Source organism: Salmo salar, chromosome ssa10 (assembly GCF_905237065.1).
Source record: "Salmo salar chromosome ssa10, Ssal_v3.1, whole genome shotgun sequence".
Classification (NCBI taxonomy): domain Eukaryota; kingdom Metazoa; phylum Chordata; class Actinopteri; order Salmoniformes; family Salmonidae; genus Salmo; species Salmo salar.
Genome location: NC_059451.1, coordinates 99,309,088 through 99,326,785, shown reverse-complemented (window position 1 = coordinate 99,326,785; position 17,698 = coordinate 99,309,088).

Below are 17,698 nucleotides of genomic sequence, written 5' to 3'. Positions count from 1 at the left end.
TTTTGGAAAAAGGGTTCTGAATGATACAGGCGCAGTTGGAAAATAGTTATCCATTTGTGCTGTATCCATATGTTTCAGGTACAACATTTATGGTCATGTCACGGCAGTTTATAGGAGGGAGATTAAGATGTGGGAAGTGTGTAATTTCAGTGGATAATGTTGTGTAGGAAATTTGACCATGTTGCTGGGGATCGGAGTATCCGGTGGGAGAGAAAACTGAGTTGAGATGCTAGAGTCATAGTGCAGATGGTGTCATATGCCGAGGCAGTGAAGAAATTAGGGGATGTGTCAAGGTGAGGACGGGAGGATAGTAGCTCTGTGTCAGCACAGAGAAATGGCATTATATCACTTATTGGCCTTCGGAAAGTGTTCAGACCCTTTACTTTTCCCACATTGTTGGGATTACAGCCTTACTCTAGACAATATATTTTTAAATATCCCTCAAGCTACACACAACCATAATGAAAAAGCAAAAACAGGTTAACATTTTTGCTAATTTATTACAAATAAAATAAAAATATATTTACATAAGTATTGAACCCTTTATAATTACTTTGTTGAAGCACCTTTGACAAGGGATTACAACCATGTCTTGGGTATGACACTACAGGTTGGCACACACCTGCATGTTTGGGGAGTTTCTCTGCAGATCCTCTCAAGCTCTGTAAGGTTGGGTCATTGCTGCACAACTATTTTCAAGTCTCTCAAGATGTTCGATAAGGTTCAAGTCCGGGCTCTGGCTGGGCCATTCAAGACTTGTCCAAGCCTCCTTTGCTGATCTGAGCACTCTGGAGCAGGTTTTCATCAAGTATCTCTGTACTTTGCTCCGTTCATCTTTCCCTAGAGTCCTACTAATTTCACATTCCCTCCACTCAAAAACATCATCCCCATATCCTGCCACCACCATGCTTCACGTAAGGATGATGCCAGGTTTTTCCTCACGTAATGCTCGGCATTCCAGGCCGTCGGTCAATCTTGGTTTCATCAAACTAGAGTCTTGTTTTCTCAGAGGAACTCTGGAGTCTTGGTGGTTCCAAACTGCTTCCATTTAAGAATGGAATGAATACCATGCTCTTGGGGACCTTCTAATGCTGCAGACATTGGTACCTTCCCAAGATCTGTGCCTCAACACACTTGTCTTGAGCTCAACAGACAATTCCTTCAACCTCATGGCTTGGTTTTCTGAAAATGCACTGTCAACTGTGGGCCCTTTATGAGGACATGTGTGGACCTTTCCGAATCATGTCCAATCAATTCAGTTGACCACAGGTGGACTCCAAGTTGTAGCTGCCTCAAGGATTATCAATGGAAACAGGATGCACCTGAGCTCAATTTCGAGTCTCATGGGAAAGGGTTTGAACATGCAAAATAAGGTATGTGTTATTTTATTTTAATACATTTGCAAAAAATTCTAAAAATCAATTTTTGCTTTGTCATTAAGGGGTATTGTGTGGTATTGTTGAGGATTTGTACGGCTTAATCAATTTTAAATGTACAAACATAAATAAAATGTGGAAAAAGTCACTGGGTCTGAATTCCCAGCCGAACGCGCTATATGCTTCAGTAAGAGTGGCTTTTTGCCGTTCATAAGTAAATGGTTATCAACTGAATGGCAGAAATGGAACGTAATCACAGAAAATAAAATGTGGTGGCAGCTGCAGAAAAGTATTTTGGATATACAAGATTTTACTTCAGAAGAGTTACAGGGTGTGTTTCTTCTAGTGGTGGTGTCCTGTCCTCCCAGGTTGTTGTTATGGCAGGAGCTGAATGGGGTAGTGTGTTTAAGGAGTGCACAGGGTTATAAACTCCGGGGGACACGAAATTTCATCCTGGGAAAAAAATATGATTTGTCCCCCCCAATATATCACTGAAACATAACTATGTAATTTAAATAATATTAATAATACTTAATGAAAGCAATTGTGCTGATTATAGACATTTAATAACGCATTTTTAAGTTTCGTAAGATTGCAACTCCCCCAATCTTTGCCCTTACAATGGTTTGATCCCAATGCCAGTTCCTTAGTTGGCAAGGTAACAGAGGGGTCGTATCTACTCGTCTGAAAGGGGCACTCACGCACGTAACTGACGTGAGGTTAATCTAGTCAATCGCACACACACTAGCTGAATATGCAGAGCTGCAGCGCAAGTAGATATTAACTATTAAGCTAGCTAGTACCTATTCCATTTATGTGGCATCGCCAGCGATGGAATCAGCATGCAGATGATGTTGTTAGTGCTCAAAGTCCCTGCGTGATATTAGCTTATAAACTGAAATCCAAACTGAACAGAACTACACTCATCTACCATTGTCTTAAATATATTTAATGGTCTCATGCAAAAGCTAAATTGTCGCAAGTGAACTTTTATTTATTTTTTATTTCACCTTATTTAACCTGGGTAGCAAAGATTATAGCAAACACCACTGAAACTGAATTGGTGCTCGCTAGCTTTGCAATTTCAGCTATTGTTGGAAGCCAGCCAATATGAAACAAACTATTAAAATTACAAAAAGGTTGCAGCATATGTTGTGTAAATGGTGAACTCATACAGCTGTCAACTCTGTCATTTTAATCCGCTTTCACATTTGCTAGCTACCTTTTAGATCGAAGCCCAAATAGAATGATTGAAGATGATAGAAGCCCATCTCCTACTGTAATAACTACACACTGTGTGTAGCCAGCCAGCCAGCCAGCCAGGTAGAAAAAATGGCAGAAAATAAAAAGACGGACATCAGAGTATTTTTCAATACACCAAAACGCATAGTAAGAACCCTAGTACTTAATATCTCAAAGACTAGACCACTCTCAACTTAAACTGGTGACTGAACTAAGATTTGTTAAAGGCAATGGTATTGCTGTTGTGATTAGTTGTGTCATTTTGGGTACCGTAGTTAGGAGTACGGCAAACACCTTCTTTGGTTCCCTCAATATACATTTACCATATTACAATGTAGGCTATGTGTTACAGCACTACTTTTGGTGTCCCCCTCAGGAATTGCTCTTGAGAAAATTTCATGTAATTGTCCCCTCCAAAACATATCAGATTTTCGCTCGTGGGAGTGTATGGGTTTAGTTGGTAGGGTAATGTAAACAATATTTTAATTTTTCCTGTTTTGCCTTTCCCATTTTATACCACAAAGTGTAATGGGTTTATAATATACCATAGTTTAGTTGGGGTTGGTAATGCTAAATAAAGGTAAAAAATAAATACAAATGATACATATTGGATGCCAACCGCTGTTAAACTCCACCGAAGTAGATGATCATGGCGCTCCAGTAGCAGTTCATGGGTTATGAATACAAGTGCCTTGCGCACCGGTCTGGATATGTGATTTTGCCTGACCCCCCGACTGATTTGACACTCAGATATTTTATATTAAAAATACTAAAATCAACGTATTTTCTGATTGATTTCATACTAATTTACATATTCATGATTGACAAACAAGTATCATTAGTCCAACGTCAAATAGTCACCATTTGCCTATTCCTTTTTGTACCTTATGATATGCCGTAGTTACGGGCGCTCAAACTCTTGTCAAAGTTTTTTTTATTTTTAATTGTAGGACAATTTCACAAGGACATCAGTTACAAGTAAGTAAACATATCATCCTGGCAGGAATGTCATGAATTGCCAGCTTGCATCGACTATGACGTTAACTTGATAGTATAACCAAAGCCTTTAAACTGTATGTAGCTAGCTAGCTAATCTAGCTAACGTTACTTGACCAAACTTAGCCGCCAGGCCAACGTTAGTTTTGCATGCTACTCTTCCTCACAAAAGTCGTCTCAACTAGCTAGCTACCTGGTATATAACTGTATAGTTAACTAGGTATCTAACTAGTTATTTGTAGCAACTTTTGTTGCACACATTTTGATACTTTTGAATAGTCAACCACCAACTCGCTTGTTAACTCAGGCTAACTAACGTTAGCTTTTAACGTTACCTTATAGCTTTGTTGGCTATTTAGCTAATATTTTCTAATGCTCTTTTTGACTAACTTAACGTTACATAGTATTGTAACTAGCTGATAAATGCCTAGCTAGCACTTTCAGCGTATGTCCATTTGGGCTAGTTTAACGTTGGTCAACAACCCAAATAGCCAGCCAGTCTTGTATATTACTTCCAGCTACCGAAACGTTATTTGAGCATTATTTTGTTTACTGCTATAACGTTAGTTAGCCAGGTCGTTATAGTTTTTGGGGGTGAAATCTAGCAGTTTGAAATAATTATCTTGACTTAACATGGGCTTTCTCTAGATGGAGGCACTTTCTCGTTGAGTACACACAGGTTCTTTGTTATATCAGAGAAAAGACACCCACTGCAACTCGACTTCTTTGGCGTGGTTTTGTGTGTATGTGTTGAGTGCCAGCACTGACTGCTGTCCTTGTCTCTGCAGCCGTTACCATGGAGGAGGTGACGCTGGCCTGGTATCCTCAGGCGACTGTGTGAAGATCTGGGACCCAGCCTCCATGACAGTGTTGGAACAGTTCAACCCACACAGCGCCACACACCCTGTGGCCCAAGTGTGCTGACAGCAACAGTATCCTTCTTACTAACCCTCTGGGCATGTCCCTGTACGTATAATGGCTTACTTTTCTTTTCCTTTTGCTCTTTGGTCATATTCTAGTTGAACTGGAGTGGTGAGCAATTCCCCACACCTTCATGTAAACTCCTTATTGATTAAATAATTCTCTGGTTGTTCTGTGCCATAAATTACTATATGTAGTTGGTTACCTTTGACTTGATTCCTCAGATCAGTATCTTGTAAGCTACCAGCAGTATAGGAGACAAGCTTGGTGGTATCCAGTCTCAAGTCCTCTCCTATCCCTGTGGTGGAACTTGCAGAGGCTGGCGCGTCCACGGCCATTGCCAGTAAAAAGACACAATTTCAGTTCCGTCTAATTCATTACCCTCGAGATGTTGTGAACGGTGTCGCCATTAAATAATGCTTGTGTCCACAGAAAAAGCAGACCCGTGAGTCTGAACTCGACGTCCCAGTACTTAGTGAGCGGGGCTTGATAACTCCACAACATCTGGGATCTGAAGGCCATGGTGTCGCTTCATCGCACCTCAAGGTACCTCAGTCTTATCAGCACCTGTGACCCTACCCATAATAACTACAGTTGAAGTCAGAAGTTTACATACACTTAGGTTGGAGTCATTAAAACTTGTTATTCTTCCACTCCACAAATTTCTTGTTAACAAACTATAGTTTTGGCAAGTCGGTTAGCATCTACTTTGTGCATGACACAACTGTTTACAGACAGATCATTTCACTGATAATTCACACTATCGCACCCAGGTCAGAAGCCTATATACACTAAGTTGACTGTGCCTTTAAACAGCTTGGAAAATTCCAGAACATTATGTCATGGCTTTAGAAGCTTCTGATAGGCCAATTGACACTTTCATTTGAGTCAATAGGCTTACCTGTGGATGCATTTCAAGGCCTACCTCCAAACTCAGTGTCTCTTTGCTTGACATCATGGAAAAATCAAAAGAAATCAGCCAATACTTCAGAAAATATTGCAGACTCCCCACAAGTCTGGTTCATCCTTGGGAGCAATTTCAAATGCCTGGAAGGTACTGCTCATCTCTACAAACAATAGTATGCAAGTATAAACATTATGGGACCACGAGCCGTCATACCGCTCAGGAAGGAGAGACGCTCTGTCTCCTAGAGATGAACGTACTTGGCGCGAAAAGTGCAAATCAATCCCAGAACAACAGCAAAGGATCTTGTGATGATGCTGGAGGAAACGGGTACAAAAGTATCTATATCCACAGTAAAACGAGTCCTATATCGCATAACCTGAAAGGCCGCCAGCAAGAAAGAAGCCACTGCTCCAAAACCGCCATAAAATAGCTTTCAGACTCACGGGTTTGCACCGTATTACGGGGACAAAGATCGTACTTTTTGGAGAAATGTCCTCTGGTCTGGATGAAACAAAAATAGAACTGTTTGGCCATAATGAACATCGTTATGTTTGGAGGATAAAGGGGGAAGCTTTGCAAAGTCAAGAACACCATCCCAAATCCCGTGAAGCACGGGGGTGGCAGCATCATGTTGTGGGTGTACTTTGTTGCAGGAGGGACTGGTGCACTTCACAAAATAGATGGCATCATGAGGGGAGGGAATAGATGGTATCATGAGGGAGGGAAATTATGTGGATATATTGAAGCAACATCTCAAGACATCAGTCACTTCAGCGTTAAAGCTATGGCAAATGGGTTCTTCCAAATGGACAATGACCCAAAGATACTTCCAAAGTTGTGACAAAATGGTTTAAGGACAACAAAGTCAAGGTATTGAAGTGGCTCTACAAAGCCTCAACCTCAATCCTATAGAAAATTTGTAAGCAGAACTAAAAAAGCATGTGCGAGCAAGGAGGCCTACAAACCTGTCTGTTACACCAGCTCTCTGTCAGGAGGACTGGGCCAAAATTCACCTAACTTATTGTGGGAAACTTGTGGAAGGCTACCCTAAACGCTTGACCTAAGTTAAACAATTTAAAGGCAATGCTACCAAATACTAATTGAGTGTGTGAACTTCTGGACACACTGGGAATGTGATGAAAGAAATAAAATAGAAATAATTCTCTCCACTATTATTCTGACATTTCACATTCTTAAAAAAAAATAAAGTGGATCCTAACTGACCTAAGACAGGGAATTTTTCTAGGATTAAATGTCAGGAATTGTGAAACTGAGTTTGAAATGTATTTGTCTGAGGTGTATGTAAACTTGACTTCAACTGTATGTCCTAGCACTTATCTTTGAATCTAATCTCACCTGAGAACCTGGTGCTATGTAACATTGCACTTGATCTTGGGCAAAGTTCAAAGATAAAGATATCGAGACTTTTTGGAGTTAACTTCTTTTTACCAAATTCCACAACCTACCTCCTCACTTGTCTCACCGCTCTCTCACCAGGACCACAATGAAGAGGTGACGGTGTGTCCTTTAATGGCAGTGACAGCTACATCGCATCGGGCTCCACCAGTGGTGACATCATCCTGCACAGCATCACCACCAACCTGTCTAGTAAGGCCTTTGGACACGGCACCAACCAGGTGGGGTGTTCTGTTGGGCCCGGACACAGTTAACACTAACCATGGCCCTTGCTTATAAGGTAAGTCCATTTGACCAGTCACTTTTTGACAGCATCCCTTTGGCTCCAGAGTGATGCAGCGGTTCAAGGCTAGAGGGGCGCCACTACAGACCCTGGTTCGATTCCAGGCTCTATCACAACCGGTTGTGATTGGGAGTCCCATAGGACTCGCACAATTGGCCCTGTGTCGTTAGGGTTTGGCCAGGGTAGGCCATCATTCTAAATAAAGAATTTGTTCCTAAGACTTGCTCTAGTTAAATAAAAATAAATACCTTTCCATAAATGTTTTGCTCATGGAAAAATAATTTGTTTAAAATCGTACATTTTTTAATTTGCATAAATGTTGTAGCTTAAACCCTATTACACATCCAAGTTTTTTGTGTTGGGTGCCCGCCATCGGTTGAGACATGTTCTTTGAAGACGGGTCTCTTGGTATGGTGGGGTATGCAAATGGGGGTTAATGTTGAGCACCTCTCTCTTGAATGTTTTGGCATTCAGGTCCAAAAGTCACTTTCTGAGCGCTTTCTACAAGGGAAAAATATGAATGGAAGGTTTCGTTAAAAATCAAGAAGCTGTGTTGTCAAAAAGTGAATGAATTCTAATGGATTTACCCAATACTTATATTCAATTCTCACCCAGTCTCTGGGTGGTAGGGACCAGGTTTTGTTACTGGTCATCAAATATGTGGCTGAAGGATTAAAGACAATAAAAACAATTTTGGGTGAACAATTAAGATACATATAGCAGGCAGGTCTCAAAAATGTACACTGAACAAAAAATATAAACATGTGAAGTGTTGGTCCCATATTTCATGAGCTGAAATTAAAGATCCCTATAAATTGGCCATACACACAATGTGTTTTCCTCTCAAAATGTTGTGTAGAAATTTCTTTACATCCCTGTTAGTGAGCATTTCTCCTTTGTCAAGCTAATCCATCTACCTGACGTGTGTGCCATATCAAGAAGCTGATTAAACAGCATGATCATTACACAGGTGTAACCTTGTGCTGGGGACAAAAGGCGATTCTAAAATGTACAGTCACAACACCATGCTACAGATGTCTCAAGTTTTGAGGGAGCTGCAATTGGTATGCTGGACTGCAGGAATGTCCTCCAGAGCTGTTGCCTGAGAATTTAATGTTCATTTCTCTACCATAAGCAGCCCCAACATTGTTTTAGTGAATTTGGCAGGCGCTCAATTAAACCGCAGACCATGTGCAACCACGCCAGCCCAGGACCTCCACATCCAGCTTCTTTACCTGCAGAATTGTCTGAGAAGCCACCTGACAGTTGATGAAATTGTGGATTTTCACAACTGGAGGAGTTGCTGCACGAACTGTCTCAGGGAAGCTTTCAGGCATGCTTGTTACTCCAACTTCAGGGGGAAATGCTTAAATTAAATGGCCACTGGCACACTGGAGAAGTGTGCAGTTCACGGATGAATCCCGGTATCAACTACTGCGTAGATGGCAGACAGCACAGCATGTATGGATTTGTGTGGGTGAGCGGTTTACAACAGGGTGCCCCATGGTGGCAGTGGGTTTATGGTATGGGTATAAGCTATGGACAACTAACACAATTGTATTTAATCATGGCAATTTGAATGAAGAGATTCCGTGAAGAGATCCCCGAGGCCCATTGTCGCATCGCTCATCCATGCCATCACCTTATGTTTCCAGCATGAGGTGCACGTCTCATGTCGCAAGGATCTGTACACAATTCGAAAGCTGAAATGTACCATGGCCTGCATACTACCTATATGTCACTCATTGAGCATCGCTTAACGTTCTGCATCGACGCCTATGATTATGCGTGTTCCAGTTCCCCGACAATATCCAGCAACTTGTGTTGCAGCCATTGAAGAGAAGTGGGACAACATTCCACAGGCCACAATCAACTCTATACGAAGAGATGTCATGTTAAAGAGGCGCAAATGGTGGTCACACCAGATGCTGAGTGGTTTTTCTAATCCAAGCCCCTACTTTCTTCTTTTTAAATTTTTTTTTTAAGGTGTCTATGACCAACTGATGCATTCTGTATTCCCAGTCATATGAAATCCATAGATTAGGCATATTGAATTTATTTCACTGACTGATTTGCTTATATGAACTGTAAATCAATAACATCTTTGAAATTGTTGTATTTTACGAATACTTTTCTGTTCAGTGTATTTTAGCTGGTGAAACATGGGAACACTCCTTACATGTTATGCTTTAAAAATTCTTATTTACATTTTTTTTATTTTTTTGTAATATCAGTGTTTTATCCAAAATGGCTGATTTTGCCGAAAAAGGCTTCTGACCATCTTGAATGGCCTTTTTCAATTGAAAGCTTCCAAAGTTTTGAACTTACCAGCTTAAATAATATATTTTAATATAAATATCATAAAGCTAAAATATAAGACATCTATTATCTGATAATTGCTTTCTCTTAGAGGGGCAAAGACAGGGCTGTCTTCTCCCCTCTCCTGTTCGCACTGGTAATTGAACCGCTTGCAGAAAGTATTAAACATGAACCAAACATAACAGGTAATATTGGCAAATAGGGGATGCACGATATATCGGTGAACATATCAGATGTCTAGTTTAACGCCGATGTCACTGGTACACACCTTACCAAGCCATTGTTTCTCCAGATGTTGCCCTACCAGAGTTATACATTACGCCACTGCCATTAGTCACCCATTACGTATACTATGGAACGCCTGTTTAGTCTTTGTGTAGTTAAAAAGATAGAGTATCTTCTAGGTCAAAATGCTTTATTTTGACACGTCAAGAATATAATATTTGACATTGATGTGCTTGGACACGCAGTATTGACTCAAACATGCTTCCCATAGAAATCTCCAAGGAGAATGAAACGAATGAACAACCCAAATTATACAGCATGTTAGTAAAATAAATCGTTTTTATTATGCTCTTTACAAATGTAGACGGTAAACGCCATATCAGCAATGCGTTTTGGTGGTGGGTGTGTGTGGTGGGGTGTAGTAACCTTGTTTAACTAGTTGCCAACTGAGGATCACGTCCCGCCAACGGGACAGTTAGCCAACTATGCAGCACGTTAAGATCAAATAGATTTTAGAGAAACAACAAATGTCGGTACATAAGCGTCTTGATATCTACGAAATCTTTAAATTTTGAAAGTTAATGTGATGGATATTATTCATTGAATAATTACATACCACATTCAATTATTACGCTGACTAAATTAATCATAACAATTAAGTCAATTCAAGAAACTAGGAAACATTTAATGCAGTTAATGTTTCCTAAGTTAACTCATATCGTATCATCTCATACTATCCGCTATCCATTCATTTTCTGCTCGCTACGGTTCCCAGGCTCCCTGAACCTTTGGTATCCTACAAATCTGCATAAAACCCACTAGTCTTATGATGAATTATTACACAATTGACTTTTGTAGAATGTGATAATTAACTAATGAATTAAACACACAGTAGATTACACACCGAGCACAAAACACAATGCAAATGAAACTCCTAGTGACTAACCCTATATGACGCCGCTGGTTACACAAAGGTTGGGGAAATGAAAGAGCGGGAGAAGGAGAGAAAGAAGTGGAAATCAACTATCATACATACAGTTGAATACGCTATCATAAATGTGATATTTAGTACTAACTTAACAACCGGCCACTCGACGAAAAAATGCAATGTACATAAAATACAGAAAAAGAACGTCCCTTTTCAGACCTTCCTTTCAAAGATATCTGAATAATCCAAATAACTTCTACAGATCTTCATTGTAAGGGTTTAAACACTGCTTCTTATGTTTGAACCAATGTGAACCAAAATAATTAACTGGGTTCTATCAGCAGTGGATTCTCTCATGACTGCTCCAGATTTGCCAGTTCTCTGCTGTGAGATGAGTTAACCTAATTCTTCCACCAACCAAGTACCCACAAGCCCCGACATTTCCTGGGGGGGAAATGACCAGCCTCACCCTCCAATCCATTAGGTCCCAGACGTGTTCAATGGGGAGTTACATCCAGGCTCTTCACGGGCCATGGCAGAACACTGACATTCTGGGTTCCTGTGGTGAAATCACGACAGAATGAGCAGATTTGAGAAGGTCACCGTGTCAGCGGCCGAGTGTCGTCAGGATGAGCTTCCGCAGGAAGCGAAGGTACCATGAGGGAGCGGGGATGATGTCCAACGCACAGCGCTGAGATTACGCGGCGACAAGCCTGGGTCCGGCTGATGTCGTGACACTGCCCCAGACCATGACCTGACCTCCACACGATTTACCCAGAGTACATGCCTGCAGTAACGCTTCATTCCTTCAGACGATAAACGCCGGCGCTGACCGTCACCCTGGTGACAAACCGCATACCGCCAGCGAAGAGCACTTTTGCCAGTCCCGGTTCGATCTAGCGATAGTGGGTTTGTGCCCGATAGGTTAAACGCTTGTTGCTGGTGACGTAATTGGTGAGGACCTGCCTTACAACAGGCCTACAAGCCTCTGATGTCCAGCCTCTCTTCTCTCAGCCTATTGAGGACAGTCTGAGCATTGATAGAGTGACCAGCGCCCCGCGTCACCCCGGGCAGTTGCTGCCATCCCGTACCTGGAACCCACAGGTGATGTTCAGATGAACTGATCCTGCGCAGGTGTTGTTACACGCGTTCGTTACCGCGCAGGACGCACCAGCTGTCCGGCCCTGTAGCGCTGCCCCCAGGGGCGCCCCGCCAGCACGACATCGCACTTATTGACCTGGCCACATCTGCAGTCCTCATGCTTCCTCTGCAAGGCTTTGCCTGGGCGTACATTCACGCAGAGATGAGCGGTGACCCTGCACCTTCCTTTGGTGTTTTTCCAGAGTCAGTAGTGCCAGCCTCTTTTAGTGTCCCAAGTTTTCATAATTGTGACCAATTACAACTGGCTCATGTTGTTAGTGCTTTAATCCACAGTGGTAATTGTTCATTAATATCAATCTGATAGCCTTAGGCAGGCTGGAGAATTTTGAAAAGAATATGTGCCTATTTTCTTAACTGCCTCCTACACCAAATCTGTAGGTTATGTGATACGCATATTGTTAACATATTTGGACAGAAACACTTAAAATTTTCTAAAACGTTGAATGCAGTGTCCAAAAGTATAACAGAACTCATAAGAGACAGTCAAAAACCCGAGACAATTTCCTCGCTACTGGTGAAGTGTTATCTGATGTGTTGAATTACTTTAAGCCCATGCCATTGAAAAACACAGTTTAGGGACGTATTAACTGCTGAGCACCCTCCACGCCCATCCAACAGATGGTCACCAGCTCCTACAAAAGTGGTTTGAGTCTCTCTACCAGAAACGACGAACAAGAGATTCTGGAACGTTGGTCACAAGCTGATGGCTGTCACTACCTGGCGCCGAAGGCATGCTTCGGCATTTGCTCAACACGCTTTTAAAAGAGAAATGCAACGCCCGCTTAGGGCTATTGGAAGCTCTGATTGAAAAGGCCCCAATGATTATGCTAAATGCTTAATGTTTTGAACCAACGGTAACATGTCGCTTCTCTCTTGATGAAGATGTCCGCTATGTCGTTTGCTTGAGCAGGCCCTACAGGGGATCGCTGTATTTAACAACACGGAGCTTTTTACTACGCCTGCGAGCTTTCTTACAACAAAAACTACACTTTATGTGTGACTGATTCAAAAAGTGCCTTCGACAGGAAGATAATCGATTATTTTATATATTAGTATTTTAGATGTAGACCAAGATGGCGCCCATTGTATCGCAGTGCTCATTTTCTGCACAGTACTCAGATTAATGCAAAGTTGCGCGATTTTCCTGTAAAGTTTGAATCTGCAATGTTACCAGTTTCACGCAGATGTTAATTCATAATTTCTCTGAATGATTATACATTTTACCAATTAGGTTAAACAGTAATTATTTAATTTGTTGTGCTGATTAAGGTCACGAGGAAAATACTTCCTCAACATCAATCTACCATAGTAAAACGCTGTTTTATTATAAATATGAACTTGGGAGAAACAAAAATGCATGTAATTGGTCTAACATGGATGTCTCTAGGAGGCACCTGTAAAGACGTCAAAGGTTAGTGCATCATTTTAGCTGGTTTTCTGCGCTTTTGGTGACGCCTGCTCCTTGGCATCGAACAAAACATTGCACACAGCTATTTTCAACACAATTGTCCCAATATAATCTAACTTTATGCTTTCGCCAGAAAGCTTCTTGAACGAACATCGTGCAGGGTTAGATTAAGGAGATGTTTATCTTTCAAAGGGCAAAGATAGTTGTACAAGCCTTGAGAAACTGGAATTATGACATTTAATTGTTTTCAAATTCTGCGCCATATTTCTTAATTCGCTGTTGATAGTATTACAGGTGACGCCGATGTTCCACTCAGCCCAGAGTGTTAAAATGATTTATTCAGGGCGTTGCAGCTAAGACTACTGTCCACATCGGCAGCAACCGCATGTTTTGGGTCTCATATAAAAAATAGGATTCCTTTTATAAGCTAATTCCAAGCAAAGTGCGTTCCATCCTTTTGGCTTAATGTCTCAAAGCCACGGGCGTAATATTGACTGGTTAAAATTACATGAAAGATAATTCTGTATGTAGAAGGCTAAAATAACATTTTTCATAAGTTCCACAACATTTAGATCTAAATCTGATAACTGGGGTGTATAATATTTGTAGAGTTAATGTTATTTAGTTATACCGCCCTTAATGATATTTCTCACAAAACAAATAAATTATTTGACATGATTATTGTTTATTTACTGCTAGAAACATTGTTTCGTCGTCCAACCTTGATGTTACAGTTTCTTGGCCAAGTGTCTCTCTCGTTATGTAACACTGAAAATTAAATGTCTACTACTGATACGCCCAAAGGCAGAGTGCCTGAAAGGTATTTTATGATCCAGTTAAGCAAAAAACGTGGGGGCCATCCCACCCTTCTCCCCCCTCAAGTAGAGAGAGGTTCTGTGAGCTGACCTACTCAACCTGATCCTTCTTTGGTCATGACAATGAAACAATCTTCCAATAAATTTCACAGGTAGAATAAAACTTTCTTCAGGAATGGCAGGTTTCAAAGTTTTTATATTTACTTTGTAACCAATCTACTCAACCAATTTATATTTTTTTAAAAGGTGAGTATTTCTTCCTCTTCTCTCTCTTATCTTGGGAGACTTGTGGTAAATACAATCATATAGAATGAACAGGTACATTTCTAATATGTGAGTAGTTTTAACCTTCCAGACTTGAATTGGTATCAAATTGCCACCCAAGGCTTTTATTTGAGACCTATCATTAAAATGCACTAAAGAGGAAATAATGGGTACATATTGAAGATATAATATTAACAATATGGAAGGAATTTAAACCGATTCTATATGAACCAATACTGCCCAAAACCCCAATTGGAACAATCCTTGATACCTTTTTCAGAGTTCACCAATACGCTTGTTCTGCGGGGGGAAACCAGCGCATAGAAACCGTGAATGATTCTGATACGTAGCCAAACATTTCTTGATAGGATTAAAAATCTATTTTGCACTGACCAATGTAGATATTTTCAAATACCTGCAATTTACATGAAAGTTTATAAATATCAAATTTTGGAGAATCCTGGCTTGAGTCAGAAAGGATATTCATGTGATGTGGTAAGATATACAGAACCTTGTGTAAGAGAGCCTAACTGACTGACCCGCTTAGCAAAAATATCAAAGCTGGTTGGTACCAAGACTTAAAAAATAACTGATATTTTGATGAGGGAATGTTGGAACAATAATGTATGCTTAATCCAATATAAACTACTTTATTGAGTTTACTTTAATCTGTCTGTCTGCATATGTCAAGACACACCATAGCGAGAGAGTGCAGCAGACACCGATGGGCATGTATATACCTGAAATCAACCAATCACCTGTTAAGACAATGGGAAAAATCATATGCCTGTTATCTAAATATTGAGAGAGTGGGTGTGGGAGAAGAAACAACATGGTCCAATTGAGACGGAGATAGTGCAGAAACAATTGGAGATGAGGTGAGAATGGCGGGTGCTTGTTTGTACATAATCATGTTGTCTTTTGTATGAGTTGTATTTATTTTGACAAAGAGAAAACATTTTAAGAATAATGCTAATTATTTGCAGCTGGGTTGCATTTCAATAGAATACTATTAGCGGGAATGTTTTAACGTCATGTTCATCAGCACTACCTCTAACATCAACATATGAATATTACACTTTCATGTTTTATAGTAAGAAGAGTTTCCAATGACATCATTGAGGTAATTGTGATTTTACCTAATTAATTGGTTGTCATTGCAAACACTTATCTTAATTTTTATCACAAAACATTAACACTACCATTTTCACATACTCTCTTTTGTATTATATATGTTATGGACACTTTCCAAATTTGTGGATTCGCCTATTTAAGCCACAATCTTGCTGACAATTGAACACACAGCCATGCAATCTCCGTGACAAACACCAACAGTAGAATGGCCTTGCATTGAAGAGCAGTGACTTTCAATGGGATATTGCCTCGGCAGGACGCTACCTTCCAACAAGTCAGCTGAACAATTCTTCGTTCTGCTAGAGCAGACCCAGCCAACCGCAAGCGCGGTTATTGTGAAGTGGAGTCGTCTAGGAGCAACAATGGTCAGCCGGAAGCGGCAGGGCCAGCGCCACGCTCGCCAGAACGACCGCTGGGCGTTGGGGCAAATACCCAAAAACGTTTTCTCGACATTGATTCCAACATCTTGAAGGCGACGTTCACTTTATTTATATCAAATTAAGCATTTCGCACCGGAACATATGCCCGCCTAAAATTGTTGTCATTGGCGTTCACACCATTAATCTCCCCGCCGGAGCAGCGGAAACATTACTTCGGAGGACGAATCATGTTCACCATCCGCAAACCGAATGCAGAATCTGGTTTACCAAATGCCAGGAAAGTTCATACTGCCCCAATGCATAGTCCCAAGTGCAAAAGTCGAGGTGGAGGAATAATGGTTCGGCTCAGTAACCTCCTTAGTTCCAGTGTAGGGAAGGTCCTGTGGAAAGGGAAATCCTACCACCACAGCATACAATCACATTCTAGACGGTTCTGTAAGCCCAACTTTGTGGCAACAGTTTGGGAAGGCCCTTTCCTGTTTCAGCATGCCGACAATACCCCGTGTACAAAGTGAGGTCCAAAAGGAATGGTTTAGGAAGAACTGACTGACCTGCACAGACTCCCGACCTCACCCCATTTGAACACAGTTTTGGGATTAATTGAATCACCAACGCGAGCCAGGCCTCAATCGCCAACATCAGTGCTCGACCGCTTTTGTGGCTGAATGGAAGCAGCAATGTTCCAACATCTAGTGGAAAGCCTTCCCAGAAGAGTAGAGGTTGCTATAACAGCAAAGGGGACCCATAACTTGGAATGAGACAAACCATGAGCAGGTGTCCATGAAAAGAGGATGTTGGGGTACTGCTTTAGAAGATGAATATACATTTTGAAATCTACAAATGTCCCTTGGGTTAAGATTTGAAATGGAGAAAAGCGTAATCCAGAGCAGCACTGCTTGATCCTATCAGCATGGCACTATCTCTTTAAGAATCTGAAATACCACTTCCATTCCCAACATGCAGGTTCAACAGTCCTATTTTTAAAAGTCAGAATGTTGAACTACTGAATTTTCACTTACATTGTCTGACGCATTTGGCCTGACGTCAGATGTAATCTTAGACAAAATATCCACAGGCGTGCTATTAACCCAACTCTTCAGTACGTTGGTCTGTACATTTGCTTGGTTTTTAATGTTCAATAATGATGCAACTTTAATGCGATAAACATTTTACACAATATGCACAAGTTACTACCGAACCACAGACCGAACGTCTCCAACAAACCCATTGGCAAATTTCACAAACACTTCCAGCCGATTGCAGAAATGTGCTTCGTCAACCACGCCTTCAAGATATTTACCACAGCATCAAAAGCAATGGGGCTGGTCAGGAGATTGGAACACAAGCGACTAGAACCTACCGTGCAATCATAAAATGTTGAGAAACAACACTTTCCTGTGGGGATATCATCCCATCTCCACAATTTCCATTTCACAAGTCAGCAAAGGACTCTTCCTCCTGGTTCGTGTGTGATGTGGGGATCTGTAGTAATGCTATTTAACAAAACATTCTGGTTTGTAGAGACCCATGCAATTAAAAAATTAAAAATAAAAAAAATTATCAGACTGGATACACCATGGATATTCAGCCTGATAAAAAAAAAAAAATATATATATTTTTTAATTAGCATGGTTATTCCTCAATAAACCAGAATGTCGGAATAAAATGACATTTACACTTTACCGCTTGTTCGTGTCATATCTTTTGACAGTCTGACGTTTGGAACAGGTTTTAAAACATGTTACATCTTTTGGTTGCCAGTAGTTGGTTTGATGTATTGTTAAATCACGTGAAAGCTTCAAGTTCTAATAAATCGGCCCAAGTTGTTAGCCAGCTAATGTGAGGTTAGATGACTGAATAAGGTCTCAAACAAATGCCTGTTTCAGTGGTTTTTGGGAAAAGTCTTCATGGAGTCTGTTAATG